At 40.2% G+C, this 14,715-nt stretch overlaps 1 protein-coding gene across 1 annotated transcript in view; it reads right to left on the minus strand.

Moving 5' to 3' along the window:
* PHACTR2 (phosphatase and actin regulator 2) overlaps positions 1 to 14,715 on the minus strand; it is a 131,155-nt gene that overhangs the window by 98,214 nt on the left and 18,226 nt on the right. The gene's annotated exons all lie outside the window — the stretch shown is intronic.

Below are 14,715 nucleotides of genomic sequence, written 5' to 3' on the forward strand. Positions count from 1 at the left end.
ATAGTCCTAAGCTACTTATATTTTCCAATTATACTTTAGGAAGAAGTCTCATAAATGTTTTATGTGAAAATATAAAAAATGGTTAAACAGTGAGACAGAGGGGAAAAAAAGAGAAAGGCAGGATTTTTTTGGTAAAATTCCATCCAGTCTACTTTTTGAGCCCAAAGTAATACCCCTGCAAGTCACCCCATAATTAAGCATCAGATTTCCTAAGGACTCAGAGACAATGAATGATGACTAAACAGCAGCAGACTACATCCTTATTATCAGCCACCTGCTCTTTGGCCATAAAATTTTGCTTTCCTCCTCGCAGTTCACTTCCATTTGGGGTGTTCAAAGCCATTGGAACACAGGCAGTTTTTCTTGGAATGATTTGTGCCTGTGCCTCTCAATACAACCTTTCCTCATCTGGACTGCTTTGGACTTTTACAATGGTTGGCTCCTGCAGTTATGGTCTCACCCTTGCTAGAAGTATATGGGGAAGTGCTGCCTCTCAAATTTGGATTACTACTTCTGTACACAAGATTTGCTTCTTCACCACAGGAGGCAGTGATAATCCAGAGCTCAGAACAGGGGTCTGAGGGCAGCTGGCCAAAAAGTGCCATGCAATCAGCAGATGTAAACATAAGGCATGAGCTCAGCACCTGGTGGTTTGATGCTTGTTAGCTTTCATCAGAAAAAAAGAGTCAGAAACTATTAGAAAATAAAAGCAGTGTTATACCATCTCTCCAAACCAGCTAGAGTTCATGGCGCTTCTTTATAAGAAGTACTGCAGCAACAGGAATTGTTGCTTAAAATATGAATGTGTGTCACCACAGTGGGACCACAGCACTTCTAGCTAACAAGAGCCATTTGAAGTAGGGTGGGTGGTATATCTCTACATTTTGTACTACACAGTATTTGGTTACTTCCAGTGCAAGTTCCTATATGGTTGTTTAAACACTTGTTTAAACATGTGTTTAAACACTTGAAAATAACATTGGGAGCAGCAGCATCACAAAGAAGTTTAATCCTCACAGAAATGTTTTCCAAGATCATGTCTTTATAAGCACACTGTTCTGGGTAAAGGGGCATAAGCCATAAATATTATTCTAAAAATACAACAAGAAAGTCAACTTTCTAGCAGACAGTGACCTGTGATACACTAGAGTGTTCACTTCAACTGAGGGCATAGGTGCAAAGAGGAGATAAATTAAGATAAGCAATGTAGTATAAAAGAGTTGATTATTGCTTTGCATTTTATTGTCCATGTGCAAACCACTTTGTGATCTAATAGAACACGGCATAAGAACCCAATAAAAGTCAACATGGCATCATGGATAGCGCCATTTACATATACATGAGCGGGACAGAGAGAAAGGAGGTGCTGTCGTCTTTTCTAAAAGCATCTTCACACTTCAGGAGAATATGAGCAAAGTACCATCAAAGATCAAAACAGAAGCTGCCAACAGGACATGACTGATTTTGCTGCTGGAGTTTGGAGTAGTCTCAAGGGCTGACAAACCTGCAGTTACACTGTCACTGTCTCCATTGCAAGGGTTTTTGTCTCAATGACTTTCCAAATCAATAGGGACAATTCAGTCAAGCTTAAGCCTTAGATGTTTAAAGTATTTCAGAGCCCTTTATGGGTAACAAGTGAACCTTACAACACACTGAGATTGTTATCTAGCCTAAATCTGCACACAGATCAGCTGGGCTATATTACAGGCTTTTGAACACTATGAGTTGATGAGAAACCTGGATCATAATCTGAAGTCCATCTCCCAGTTTTGCTCATCTAACTACCTGATTTTTTTTCTCCCCTATGTTTTAGAAAGATATACCCTATTTGTCTTGAAATAAGGTAAGACACTAAAAAGCATCTGTAAGGTCAAATCCTCAACCAGCACTCAATTTCAGTAGTCTTATATTTAAAGAACGCTAAATAAATCCTATTGAGTTACAGAAACAAAAAAATGACCAGTTACTTCAAAAGCAAGAGAATTTCCATCCACAGACAGTTTCCTGTGTCTCTTGCCCTTCCTGTGACACAGGATATCATGCAAAAGAAGGCTAAATTGACACTTGCTGTCCTCCCATCCCGCAGTGTTTCAGGCCTCAAGTTAAAGTCTTGCTTCAATGGAAAGCTCTAAGTTTCACTTCAGGTCAAATATGAAGTTTGATGTTGCTACTGGATATTCTTCAGAGATAAGATATTCAATATACAAGACCTCCAGTCCCTTTAGAACAGATTTTTTACTTGGAGGCATAGCCTGCAGCCAGAGCTGCAGAGTCTACATAATTCAGGGTAACAATTAACCACCACTATCTCATTACTGCTAAAATAATATTCCAAGTGCAAAGAAGTCATATAAATCCCCAAGAAACATGAAACAAGGACTCCTGGTTTTGTTCATGACTGGTATGACACAGCACCTTGTGATGCTGCCATTCACCCTGATGAGATCCTTCCTCTAAGATTTTGGCACATCACATTGGCATGTTCCTTGGATAAGAATGAGTGTGTAAGACTTGTCTGTTTTAAGGAGAGACACCTCTGAGCAGGACCCAGCTGACTAGGAGCTCTGGGTGAAGGGATGTTGCTGATCTCACTCCTTACAGGAAATCCCCCTCAAAAAGCATCACTTTGGAGCACGTCTGTTTCCGCAGCTTCGCTCTTCCTGCTACTGCAACTTTCTTGCTACTTTCATATTCGCTTTTCTCCCCATGAGTTATTTCCAGACCTTCCTGGGTTTTTTAAAACGAGTTTTATTACATCATTGCTGTTGCCAGGCATGATCTGTCTGGTCCAAAGCAGATCCATGCAGCAAAGCCGGATCCCAGGACCTGCCAGTGGAGGCAAGACAGGGACTGCTGGCTGCCCTCTCCTGCCCAGAGCATCACGCAGCCTTGCAGCTGAATACCTGCAGCCAGCCCATAACAAACAGCTGATGCCAAAATAGGCAAAAAATACAACTAGAACTGTCCTGATGTGCCATACACAGACAGATGAATATTTTATTGTTATTCCAGGAAAGGCTTTTAAAAGAACACGAGACAACAATTACGCAGAGCTGTCTCGGTACATGGATTAAAAATATAAGCAATCTAACATTTAAAGGACTTTCTTAATAAAAACATTGTTTCTAAAACCCACAAAATAGCTCAGACCATAACAGCTAAAAAGTGCATATAAGCTACACTGATCTTTTTAAATTACAGTTATGGCCAGAAAATTATTTTAATGATGGCAGAGAAGAAGAGTGATGAATTACAGAGATATTTCTGTTATGCAGAGCAGAAGATGGAGTTTTGCCCAACAATTATCCATGGTCTGACTTTGAAAGTCTCTTCGACAGCATGATGAGTTTAATAACAGAGGCCTGATTCACTGACACTGATACCAAATTGTTATTTCTAGCACTCACTGGCTCAAACCCACAGCTTTGCTAATATTCTGCAGTTCTTTATTGCCAGAAATAGTATCTCTTTAGGAAGAATTCAGGCAGGTATCCAGCCTGTATACATCAGCATGTTTACATTTCAGTTGGCAAACTGCTGAAGAACAAATTAATCAGGCAGTTATGTTTATGGCTGCAAATGTCCTCCCCCTGTCTGTTTGGTCTTGTAAGTGCCCAGATTACACCACATGGGCTTTCAAAGGTACACTCACATCCCTGTAGAAGTCAGAGGGCACAGGCAAGATATACAGAGGTATTCAGCTGCACAGTCCCCACATTGGCACCCAACTCCATTTGGTTGCAATTAGAGATCATGAGACCTAAAAGTAACTCTACAGACCTTGGCTGTGTTAACTCAGCACTCTGTAGGCTCTTTGGAAATGGATGTAATCCCTACCGTGCTCAAAGTATGGAAGTGACTGGAGTCGTAGAAGAGCTGCCAGGAGAAGGGAGTTGTGCCCATGCCACACGTGGGGCTGAAGCTCGCTGACCAAGCTGAACATGGGCAGTGAGAAGATCGCTGGTAATGGCAGTAGAAACTGGATCAAAGCCATGCCCTCTGCCATGACATCTTCAATAAGGCTTAGTTCCATCTGTTGTTGGGTTGATTTGGGGCTTTTTTCTATAACTAGTTTTTACTTCTCAACCAAAACTATTATTTTAACTGATTTCAATGGCATATAGTTTGTTTTCTAAAAAAAAGGAAAGTATCAGTCGCTGTTTCTGCACAAAAAAAGAAATATCTGGAATTATTCAGCAAACTGGTGTTATAAGAGGCTTTGAGAGTAGTTGGTAAATTGTGCAGAGAGCAAACCTTACTTACTTTAACTTTCAAATTTTGCAGAAAGGAACCAAACTGGAATCTTCCTTTGGTAAAAAAAAAACAACCAAACCAAAACAAACAAAAAACCCACAAAACCCCAAATGCCACACACAGGAAAATCTGTTTCTATGGTTTTCAGATACTAGCTTTCCCCTTCGCTCCCTCCCCCCCCCCAAAAAAACCCCTGGCCTTTAATAAAAAATGTGACTCATTCCTGAACGGATTCTTATAGCTGGATTAAAGTGGTATCTCTGTCAGGACTTCAATAGTATTAGTTGTTGATGCTGAAGAGTGTAAAAACCTGGAGGAATTAGCAGCTCTGCCTGCCAGGGTATATCTAACCCACAGGCATTCTGTGCTGGAGAGCAGGAATCCTTCTCCAGCAGAAAATTCTGCCTTGTCATGCAATATCAAACACAAGTTGTTATCATTTATTATGTTAAGGCTTCTTAAAGCTAGCCAAAGCACCAAGCGCAAAGAGTATTGTTAATCTTAATTATTTCTAAAAATGAACATTATACTAGGACTATGTCAGTTTTTAAGTTCATAAGTGCTGACAGTGTAATTTTCCATGATGCCTACATTTTAAATTCTGGGAAAACTTTCTTCTTTTTTTTTTTTTTTCTGTCTTGGACTTCATAGAAATAAAAGCAGCAAGACCCTTCCATCTGTTTGTCATGGAAGTTGATAACAATACACATGAAATGAGAATGACCTGGACAGCTTAGTAGATATAAGCAAGAGTTTTGCTTTTATTATTAAAAATCCAAAACACCCAAAAAATCCCACAAATTTAAACTACATGTAGTATCATGACTGAAATCTACTGTAGAATAATCTTTTCACACATTGTAGAGGTGATCATCACTTTTAAGGTCAACATTAGACAAATCTGAAGATCTGAGCAGGTTTCAAAGGGCACTGAATCTACTGCAGATTATGTGTCCTAGTAGGTATTGCACTAGTACTAATAAATCAGAGAGACACTGACATGTTCAAGTTTCATAGCAGTCAAAGCAGCATGCAAAATATCCATCCCAAAGAGCTCTCTTTTTGCTCTGCCTTGTGATACATGGTAATGCAAAAGGGAAATGCAAATAATGCATTTCATCGCGGATGCAATGATGTGTGTGCCTCCTTAGAAACCGTGAAGTGCATTATTTTGGATGAAAATGTATGATCTAAAGTTGGAACATCAAAGAAAATAAAAAGTGCAAATATATGCAGTATTTTATGTGCTAAATATAAAAGAGAGTAAGGCATTATACATGGAAAATAGAAGCAGCTTGAAATAAGACAGATGGGAGCTAAGCATTATCTACTTTTCGTTAGCTTTATTAATTACCTATCCACACCTATTGCAAACTGTGAGAGATATTTCCCTACTAAAGTACATACATTTTCCCTTCCTGCCACATTTCCTGAATAGAGATTCCAAAATAACACTGAAAACCTCAAAAAGGCAGATCCCACATTACAGTTTAGGTTCACAATTCCAGGAAACAGACTTAAACCAGAAAAAATCAGACTATTAAAGGGTTAAAAACTTAAGTGTGTCACGTTTTACACACACACATAAAAATTTGCTTTAATAAAGGACATATAAAAGGAAGAAGCCACACAAGCTAAAGAAACACATCTCCTGCAGCAAGTGAGACAGGAATCAAACGAACCCCAGAGCTCCACTACGAATGAAGATCTGTTTTATTTCACTTACCAGTATTATCCATTATTCCCTCTCGGTATTCAAAAAAGCACAGTTCCCCAGAAAAGCAGCCGGTATGCTCTCAGTCTCGCTCTCACTAATGAAGCTGGCTGCCCTTCTCCTGGTTATTAGACCTTGCTGGCAGTCAGAGCATACTTCATGTACTGACTGCAGTAGACATCACCAGGAAATTTATATCTCCAAGGATGACAAACAGCCATTAGCTCCATTATAGGCTGATTAAGACTGTGTGAGCCTATCAAGTAGATACTTAAATCCCCCAGGGTTTTACATCCTCGGGGAGAAAACAAAAGAACTCCTGCCTATAATATTGAATATACACTTCTGAAAAGTAAAAGTAATGCTGATGAGGAGAGGTTTAATGGGTAAGAAGGCATAACTTTAAATAAAAAAGGGATATATTACAGAGCAAAGGGCTGTTATTTATCAATGACGCAGCAGCAAAAGTTTTAAGGAGAAAAAAAAGGGGAGGAATCTATGGCTGAGAAAGTGTTAGGTTAGGTTACAGTTTGGAGCCATTACCTCTGGCTGTGCTTTAAATCCTACAAGTTCTGCACCTGATGTTCCCTACATCAAATGTTCTCCTGTTTGTGAGAAACACAGTAGATGTGCTTATCTGTGAATGAATATCAATATATTAACAGCCTGGGGACAGGCATTATTATACTTTTTGTAACTGAATGCAAGGAAAGACTGAAAAGTAACTACAGGGCTTTACTTCTTTTAAAGTCAAAGTAAAAACACTGGATGCTGGAGGGATTAGACTCAACAAAATCTGAATGACATGTGCTGAAATAAACAGGTTTTACTTCTGAATTTTCCATACTACCTGAGTCTCTGACGCACAGGCTTTTCCCCCATAGAAGTAAACAAGCAAACAAACAAACCCAGTATAGACTAATAAACATTTCCTGGTACCAGGATATAAGGGTTCCATCCACCATTTTGGCACTGATTTGCTGTGTAACACCAAACCGGGTGTTTTCTGTTACAGTGTTTGCCCAGTGGTGACAGAGTAACCACTACACACATGCCCTGTGGTAAAAAAGAATGTCATATAGTACTGACACTACATAAATGCCACAGAGTATTTTTCTTAATATTTTCCCTTCTATTAGACAATTCACTTAGCTACTCCAATCCTCTTTATTGCAATGGAAAAGAAATACAGATTTTTATGTCTATATTATATTGACAAGAAAACCCCTCCACCTCACAGCATCACATGAGCAAAAAAATATATTTTCTATTCATCACCCCTTTACTGCCCCTTTTATCTTATTTGTTTTTTTAAAATGTTAAATAAAAAGACAGTTGCAGCACTGATCTATTTACACTGATTAAGAAGTGGAAAGCGTCAATAGCTGAGAGCTAAAGTCATCAGCAAGAATGGAGAATATCTAGGGCATACTGGATATATTCTGTATTTCCAGAAAGGAAGCGCTTGGAGGGCTAAGGAGAGACTAAAGATTAGAGATCTGTCACACTTCATATTAAGCTTCTATTTATAAGTGGTTTATGAAAAGCTTATAAAAAATAGAAGTTAGCATAAGCATGTTGCATTAGTACATGTCACGGATAGCTACAACCACACTAATACAAAGGGTTAAATACGACCAATAAGGAACTTATTCATTTGCTAGATTCTGCATCACTTAATGACAATTGATTAATGTGCCGGTTTGGGTAATTGGTTAATGGCATTTGATGAAATCTAGCTGCAGAGGAGTACTAAACTGGAGGCTGTGAGATGGCCACCTGATAGAGGTCACCATTTTTCTTCAGCTTCTCTTTGGGAGATAGCTGCCTGGAGATTGCCAGATTCCTGCAGAAAAGGAAGGAAAGCACAGGCCCTTGGCGTGTCTTTAAAGCCTGTCCTGGAGAGAGCTGGGGGATATACTGGTGCACTGGCAGACTGCTTGGAAGAGAAGGGCAGAGACTTTGCCTTTGTGCTAAGATGCTATTACTCTAGTATAGAGCCAAACCATGGGGACAGCAAGCTGCCTGTGTGAAAGGAAGAGATTCCCTGGTTTTTGAGATGGGGCTCTGAAGAACTGCAAAACCTACAGGTGCCTGAGCTCAAACAACACTTAGGGATGGTGCCAAAGCCACCACAGGGCAGAAGGATATAAGCACATTTTAAATCTTAGCAAGTATGCAAATATCTTGTGCTGATTAAAACTAAGAGAGATTGGTTTTGAATCGAATTTGTTTGCTTTGAGTTTCACTGGGGGTCAGGAAAGGGGGAGCTCTGTGCCTGAGAAGCCACTAGGCAATGGTGCAGCTATAGGGAACCAGTACTAACCCTTGTGGCTGGGGAATACAGGTGGGCAACAGCTTGTGCCAGAGAGCCCAAGAAAGGTGCAAAGCTACATCTACTTAGACCTCAGGCAAGTGAAAAGCTCCAGACAGTGACTATTTCTGTGTGGCAGAGTGGTCCTAGTGTGCATGCCATGGCTGAACCTCAACTGCAGGGCAGATGGGCTTCGTGGTGTACTTCGGGGTGCTGGTCCCCCAGTCACACAGATGAGAAGACCTCTCGGAGAGTAACAGAGCTCCCTTCCTGTCCACACCCACATGTAAAAGTTTTCTTCCAAAGATGTCCTGGAAGATGGTAATGTGTACCCACGTCCCACCATGACATCCAATTCAGATATAGTCACAGCTTCAAGTTAGCCGAGGATCAGGATTTTAAGGTGCTAACTAGAGTATGGAAAGTCCCAATTACAGCAGCTTGATAAGCATTGAGTTTGCTTGATAAGCATTCATCAGGGCTGTCTGACAGGTAAACATTTATTAACTCTTGAAAGCTAACTATAAATGGAAATTTCTTATGGTATGTGATGTGAATCTCTACCATTTGAACAGAAAGTATCTCACCAGGAACCTTCCAAAAAAGAGAAATACATTACTTGGGTTTTTTCTTTTTAATTGTAGGTAATTAGAATTAATAGAAATTAAGAAATGTGTATGATCAGATGCCATTATAGCAGGATTAAAGCAATGTCTCCCTGACTGAACACGTATGAAAAGAAAGATACAGATAATAGATGGGGTTCAACAGCAGACTGTGATTGTTATTCAAAAGTAAAATATACATATATTTCTGGCATAAACTTACTTAATTTGTGAGTACAGAGCAACCCCATCACAATCCATAGTTGCATGACACCAAAATGCGTCAGTCTTTTTAAGGACAATTTTGGGTAAGGACTAAGACCAGATCTGCACAGGTCCAAAGCTGTCTGTCCACCTTCCAAAGATCTCATACTCCATCATGCTGTATCCCAGTTTTCTTCAGCTTTGAGGTGATCCTGTCTAACAGTCCATTTTGGTCATGGGCACTTAAGACCTGGGCTCAATGTCATGTTCATCCAGAGACTTCCTGAAAAACTTTGCTCAAGCTCCTCTAACATCTGACCTAGAAACGACCTGTACCATGCTTGCTTCCCACACCTCAGCTGTATGAGGATAAACACCCTGGAAGCGGTGCGATGTTAAGAGGCGATGAAGTAGCTAACTCAGATAACCAGTACCACCTCTCAGAGAAGAAAGTGTTACAGGGTACATTAGAAGCACTGCTAATGACACAGAACCCTAATGATCCTATTCTCCACTATACCTGATGTACACTGCCTGCTGCAGTAATGACACTTCACTCTCACAAAAATCAATGAGGATTCACAGAGGTACAGAAATCTGCCCAGGTAAGAAGCAAATAGAGAAATCGAGGCAAACAGAGACCTCAGCACCCAGCCATCGAAAACACTTTGAGTTGACAAACATGCAGAACCAATGTACAGCATCAGCTGTGGTGTTTCTGATCATGACAAAGATGTCTAATAACACATTTAGAAAATGTGAAATCTGGCTCTGCTCGGTGCATATTTGTCACTGCAAAGATCTGACTCCATAAGATGCCATTTCGGGCAAAATGTTTCACTTCCCTTTCACTGTATCTGTTTCTTCCCACACAGAACTCATCATGCAGGTGTCTCCGGGAGAAGCTATACTTGTTTTTAGATGCTGTGGGTTTGAATAGTTAACGTCAACACTCTAAATATACAGCTTCATGCAATTCTTCTAAGTGTCCACCAATTCCCAGGGCAACAACCACGCTGAGTCAAGTGATCTGTAGCCCTCCAAAAGGTATTTCCTTCTGTGAAGTAGACTTCCATTCACCAGTGGTGGGGTGGTTTCACAGGGAGGGAAGGAAGGACACACTGAAGGCATGGGAATGGCTGCAAATATCTGGGCTCTGCTACAGACAAATCCCAATCTTTCAGTCGGTAACAAAGATTGTCACTGCAAAAGGATGCTTTATAAACTGCACCAAAATCCTTTATTAGTAACATCTCTATAAATACAGAGTTGTTAGATGCACATTCTTCAGGCTTTAGGTATGTGAAAACCATCTCTCCTCTGGCACATACTTGAAAATTCCTAGGCAAAAGAGAGAGCCTCTTGAGGAAGTGCTCAGTAGTATGCATGGATAGGCTTCCCTGGGTAAGGGTAGAGGGTTCAGCACAATGCAAGACCAACCTCTAACAGACACCTTCCCTAAACTTCAGCAACTATCATCTCAGCATCACTGGGAGAAGGTTTTGCCAAGTATCTTTTCCCGACCTTACAGAGGCAGAAGAGTTTGAGAGCAGGACAGTAACAAGGATACACTTTTCCTGTGAAGAAGCTAGAGTTCAACCTGGAAATATTGTTAATACACTGCTACAAGTGCACAGGATACTTTATTTTGCCAAGCAAACAACAAGAGCCTTTTGTTCCCCGGGAAGACTTTATCCTCGAACAGCCTGGACAGATGCAGTGGATCTGACTCTTGCCAAAAGCCATGAGGGGAGAAGCAACACCTCTGAAGTCAACAGATTTAAACTGATAGAAAACAAGATGAGAGTGGGATCCAGACAGCAATATGTGGTCGTTGTAGGTTGGGAGTTTCACAGCACAGATGGGTTTTCAGAAGGAGCAGGAAGGGGCTGGGCATATGTTGAGTTCAGTGCAGAAAAGTGTGGCAGGGCTGAGTGAGAGGAGGGACAGAGGAAGTGGGAGAGGAGAGCAGGGACATGGGGAGAGGTCAAGAAAGAGGTTTCAGCATATCATGAAGAGAGGCACTCAGCAGGAAACAAAAGCATTGGCAAGAAAAACATCTCTAAATGCTTGATTATTAAGGTAAATTGTACCTTTTTTTCTGAATCTCGGCTTTTAGTGAACTCATATCTACAAAGAGGCATCATATGTGTTTGGTTTGAAGTATCTGGAAAAATAAACACAAAGTTTTCATCTTTAGCTTTCCCACTGATTCCTTTATGGAGGTTTTGCATGTGCCCAACTGCTTACATAGCCCTGGAAATCTTTAGAGGATTTCTTGGATTTGGATGTGCTTGAACGAATTGTGCCATGCCCTGACATGACCAAAAGTAAATATATACTAACAGTCTCCTTGTGTCCCCATGAGCACAGCTGCACAGCTGGTGATGGGAGCCTCAGAAACAAGACATCTAATGGTTTTAAGGATTTTTACTACTGTTTAAACCAGCTCAGAACTATTAGCAGGCTGTCTGCCTTCAGAGAACAATTAAATCTACTCAGAGTCAGGTCTAATCGACATGCTGGTAAAAATGCCACAAGTCTCAATGTCTGCGCTCCATCCTCCCTCTTAGACAGCCTTTACTTCTGTATTGTTTCCATTTCTTCCCTCCTCTTGCCCTCGCATGAGGACATGTACAGACACAAACTAGGCTGTGTTTAGTCCTCCGTGTTCGGCTATTACTGGAAATCAAACTCTTAGACCCTGTCATGTACCAGCTTCTACAGAGCCAAGTGGGGCTGCAACAGGAGAAAGGTGTATAGATCAGAAATTGCCACACATCTTCCACTGAACTGCTAAGGATTTGCTGTCAGAAAAAAAACATGCCCTTCTGTTTGCTCTTTGCAGTCTTCCAAAATTGAAAATTACTTGGAAAAGCAAATGGCTACTAAAGGGATTTGGGCTATCATTTGGGAAAGTGCAGAAGAGATATTTTCCTCCCTGTCACAGAAAACTGGGTAAATGTTTTGGGAGAAAGGCTACAAGACCTGGACAGCCATTTACAATCCCTGGAGTGGGTGTTCCTGCATTAATGTAACATATTGCTCACATAAGTGAATTTTGTCAGGCAAACTGAAATAACCTCTCTCCTTTTCTCTTTAAATATCACAAACAAGTGCTTTGAAACAAGTTACTATTCCTGTGGAAATAGATGAGCTCCAACCAAAACCTTACCTCAGAGCATGGCCTTTGCTACCCAGAGCATCAGGCTAAATCAGATATAGGAAGTAGAGAAAATCAGTTCAAAATAAGATTTTTGAGTGTAATTTTAAGGTAGCCGGCTCCTATAATCCTCAGTATTATATGATAATAACAAGGAATAGAAAGTTTGCATCCATGTGTACACTGAAATAAAGTTCCAGACTCAAACCCCATTTTATGAGCTGCAGGCTTCCCACACCTGAGCTAGACAGTTATCGAGCCTGTTATAAAATGTTCTGGCTTTGAAAATCTATTAACATCTTTGAACGTTCTGAAACCATCATGATATCTGGCTAGATGCAGTATTTGTATTAGAACAGGTTTTCTATAAAGAGGCCAAATCAAAGCTCTGTATACAAGGACAGACAGTTTTGGATCTTCAGTTTACCTCTGGCTCAGTTGAACTGCAGCAACACCTCCACACTCAGTATTTGACTCCATCAGAATGGCTAATACAAGCAAAAATGCTTCAGACTTCTATTGCCACATAAGCAGTGAACACACATTGTAAGTCATAGGGGCCAAGGCACCAAGAAGAAACAAAAGGCCTTTTACTCTGTCAGTGAAAGTTACAATAAGAAACAATAGTTGAAAACTGAGAATAGGCATTTTCAAGGAAAAACGTATCTATTGCAACACCAAATGTGATTAAGCTACCAAGGCTATCAGTGAATTTTCTGTCTCTGGAGGTCATCACATCAGGACTGGATGTCTTTTTCGATGACAACAATAAAACATAAGTTACTGAGCTCAATAAAAAGGTAAATAAGCATCATTTAATGGCTTGTATCACACAAGTCAGACCTAAGAACCCCTTTGGCATTAGTGCCATGAATCTGTGTAAAAAGGCCAGTCTTCATTATCCTTACTGAAGGGAAATGCCAGACCTTTATCATGCCTAAATGACTGCATACAATAGATTTATAGAACATTTTACCCTATTCCTTATCTTGGGACCTTATTCTTACCTTCTGCCCACCACTCTTTTGTGTATTCTGCAGATTCCTCTCTTGCAGTCTTATGTACAGGAAAAAGAGAGGCATAAACAAAGGTCTTTTTCTGTTTTTCCCTAAAATCTGCAAACAGATAATTCAGTAAAGAAAAAACAAGGAAAGAAAATATATCCTGGTCTGAGGATCTGAGGTGATACCCAATTTATGGTGAAACCAACAGCAAAACTTCTGCTTCAATCTGGCCAGGACTTCATCTCTAGACATAAAACATGTGGCCAGGTTTATGTTAAGGATAGGGGAGATTCTGGATGCTTCAGTTTGTTTTAAGTACTATGAGTGAAAATACATGAAGAAAGTCTTCAGCTACGCAGTAGAAGAGTGTGCATTTGTCTTAACCCTCTCTCTCAGTTGAAGTAAAATTTAGACAAGTGAGAGCTGGATAATGTTCACTTAAATGACAAATGCCACCCTTAGAAAAATGATTAAATAAACATTGAAAAAGCAAAAGCGGCTTTTCAAACTTTGAAGGCTGACAAATTACTGCTAGTGTGAAGTCATGCATGATACATGATGCACTGTACACTTACCCAGACATACTTGGCCACCTCCTTAGAGGTTGCTGTTTTGCAACTTGATTCGTGAAACAGAAATCTGACCAGACATAAACTAGAAACGACCAGAGGAGACACTTTACAAGATCCACTAAAGAGAGGAACAACTTCAGCTTGCTACCTTACTGTCTCTTCCCTTTAGGTACTGCTAGGTACTGTTATCATATAGATCTTTCCACTAACCTGTATTGCTTTTGAACCCCATAGTGCACATAATAAAGTAAAATCCATCAACCAGAAGTGACTATCAAATAAAGGAGCACTTCTAGGTGCTGCCAGGTGTTGCAATATTTGCAAAAGAGAATGGCAGGAGAGACTAACTAAAGCAGAGTTAAAGACACTGCTTGAGTGTGTTCTCCCAAATGACTTCTAAAAATACCTATTTATCTATAAATTTATTCCCTAATTTACCATATTGGGACTGAATTCTCAATTAATTCAGTTTCTGTTCCACATAGAAGGGATTTGCTTTACACACCTATAGTCCAAGTTATTTTATCCATATGAAAAACTGGTATCTGTACAAGGTCTGATGGAATTATGTCTCACCTCTTCAAGCTCAGGGTTATTACTACTTCAGTCCCTGAGTTTCTTTGGAGTTGCAAGGATTACTTTCCTCCTTCATGGGCAGGATATCAAGTTGAATGGGCTGTGTAACAGTCCAATGTGCCTAAACGGGATCTGTCTATGTTGTGCTAGTAGAGACCCCTGAAATTAAACACTCATCTTTTTTTCCTGTATCTACTTCACCTTCTCTTTCCTGACCCAAAATGAGATATTTATGAATGAGAACTTTCTCTGCATGATCACCTGCTCAAGGGATCCAGCTAGACTAGAATCACAGCTCCATATACTGTT

This window comes from Manacus vitellinus, unplaced genomic scaffold (genome assembly GCF_001715985.3).
Source record: "Manacus vitellinus isolate BGI_N305 unplaced genomic scaffold, ASM171598v3 scaffold_4_pilon, whole genome shotgun sequence".
Classification (NCBI taxonomy): Eukaryota; Metazoa; Chordata; class Aves; order Passeriformes; family Pipridae; genus Manacus; species Manacus vitellinus.